The sequence below is a fragment of the Camponotus floridanus genome, unplaced genomic scaffold, assembly GCF_003227725.1.
Source record: "Camponotus floridanus strain SB8 unplaced genomic scaffold, Cflo_v7.5 scaffold236, whole genome shotgun sequence".
NCBI lineage: Eukaryota > Metazoa > Arthropoda > Insecta > Hymenoptera > Formicidae > Camponotus > Camponotus floridanus.
In genome coordinates, this window is record NW_020229366.1 from 83224 (window position 1) to 85723 (window position 2500).

A 2500-nucleotide genomic window follows, 5' to 3' on the forward strand; every position below is an offset into this window, starting at 1 on the left:
GTGCGTCGGGTGCAGCGCGTGGAGGCCGTAGGTGCCGCCCGAACGCTCCCTCGTAGGTACCGCCGAGGACGGACTTGGTGCGTCGCGGAGGCCGTAGGTGCCGCCCGAACGCTCCCTCGTAGGTACCGCCGAGAACGGACTTGGTGCGTCGGGTGCCGCGCGCGGAGGCCGTAGGTGCCGCCCGAACGCTCCCTCGTAGGTACCGCCGAGAACGGACTTGGTGCGTCGGGTGCCGCGCGCGGAGGCCGTAGGTGCCGCCCGAACGCTCCCTCGTAGGTACCGCCGAGAACGGACTTGGTGCGTCGGGTGCCGCGCGCGGAGGCCGTAGGTGCCGCCCGAACGCTCCCTCGTAGGTACCGCCGAGGACGGACTTGGTGCGTCGCGGAGGCCGTAGGTGCCGCCCGAACGCTCCCTCGTAGGTACCGCCGAGAACGGACTTGGTGCGTCGGGTGCCGCGCGCGGAGGCCGTAGGTGCCGCCCGAACGCTCCCTCGTAGGTACCGCCGAGAACGGACTTGGTGCGTCGGGTGCCGCGCGCGGAGGCCGTAGGTGCCGCCCGAACGCTCCCTCGTAGGTACCGCCGAGAACGGACTTGCTGCGTCGGGTGCCGCGCGCGGAGGCCGTAGGTGCCGCCCGAACGCTCCCTCGTAGGTACCGCCGAGGACGGTCGGTGCGTCGCGGAGGCCGTAGGTGCCGCCCGAACGCTCCCTCGTAGGTACCGCCGAGAACGGACTTGGTGCGTCGGGTGCCGCGCGCGGAGGCCGTAGGTGCCGCCCGAACGCTCCCTCGTAGGTACCGCCGAGAACGGAGTTGGTGCGTCGGGTGCCGCGCGCGGAGGCCGTAGGTGCCGCCCGAACGCTCCCTCGTAGGTACCGCCGAGGACGGACGGTGCGTCGCGGAGGCCGTAGGTGCCGCCCGAACGCTCCCTCGTAGGTACCGCCGAGAACGGACTTGGTGCGTCGGGTGCCGCGCGCGGAGGCCGTAGGTGCCGCCCGAACGCTCCCTCGTAGGTACCGCCGAGAACGGACTTGGTACGTCGGGTGCCGCGCGCGGAGGCCGTAGGTGCCGCCCGAACGCTCCCTCGTAGGTACCGCCGAGAACGGACTTGGTGCGTCGGGTGCCGCGCGCGGAGGCCGTAGGTGCCGCCCGAACGCTCCCTCGTAGGTACCGCCGAGGACGGACTTGGTGCGTCGCGGAGTCCGTAGGTGCCGCCCGAACGCTCCCTCGTAGGTACCGCCGAGAACGGACTTGGTGCGTCGGGTGCCGCGCGCGGAGGCCGTAGGTGCCGCCCGAACGCTCCCTCGTAGGTACCGCCGAGAACGGAATTGGTGCGTCGGGTGCCGCGCGCGGAGGCCGTAGGTGCCGCCCGAACGATCCCTCGTAGGTACCGCCGAGGACGGACTTGGTGCGTCGGGTGCCGCGCGCGGAGGCCGTAGGTGCCGCCCGAACGCTCCCTCGTAGGTACCGCCGAGAACGGACTTGGTGCGTCGGGTGCCGCGCGCGGAGGCCGTAGGTGCCGCCCGAACGCTCCCTCGTAGGTACCGCCGAGAACGGACTTGGTGCGTCGCGAGCCGCGCGGAGGCCGTAGGTGCCGCCCGCGTTTTATTTCGTAAGTGTCGCCCGTAATTTATAATAAATTTTTAATACGTGTAATCGTGAGAAAATCATAACGTTAATCGTTATTTAACTTTTCTTTCGTTTTTTCCGATTTTCAGCGTTCCGAACACTCGCGTCTATCGGCGTTCGCACCCGTATGCCGCCGTGCGCTCGACCGTGCGTCGCCGACCGCCTGGGTAGCCGGTTGGGTACTATAAGAGGTACGTCGCGCTCGGCGCGTCGAAACGAGTCGGTAGCGGACGGACACGGGCCGGAGCGCGCGTTCTGCGCGTCTCTGGCGCTTCGTTCCTTCGCGTATCGTCTCGAACACACTTTTTATAAGCACAGCATTGCCACGAGTCGGTGTCGCAAGACCGAATGGCTCTTATGTGGCGCGCACGCATCTAGTGTGTTGGCCGCGCGATTCGCTCTCGTCCTGGACGGAAAGAGCAAGCTGAATCGTCGTCGCGCTTACCGAACGCTTACTCCACGAATAAACGAGTGGCGGAGGAGGAGTGATAGCTCTCTCTTCCCGCTCGCATTGTACGCCGTAGCGAAAGAAAAGTACTATACGCGTGCCTTAAAAACGCATGCGATAGACAAAAATTTATCCTCGACGTCTAAGCAATCGGCATCGTCGATCTAGCGTCAGGGTAAAACGGGCGCGGTCTTCGCGACCGTGCCGTTTAATATATACATGGGAGAATAAGAATCAAAATGATCTTTTAAAGAGAGCATTTTATGTAAAATGCACGTTGCGATTTGTATATTATAAAAATAAGTTTTGTGGAGACGAATGAAATGATATTTTGATGAAAACTGCTTTGGCTGTTTCGTCAAGACGGATTTTCATAAAATATATAATGGGGAGAGTAACACAGAGTTTCGCCGACCGGCCAACAAAG

The 2500-nt window shown here is 63.7% G+C and overlaps 1 pseudogene; it reads right to left on the reverse strand.

The window, feature by feature from the left end:
* Positions 1-2500, reverse strand: part of LOC112638010 — a 6503-nt pseudogene that overhangs the window by 2200 nt on the left and 1803 nt on the right.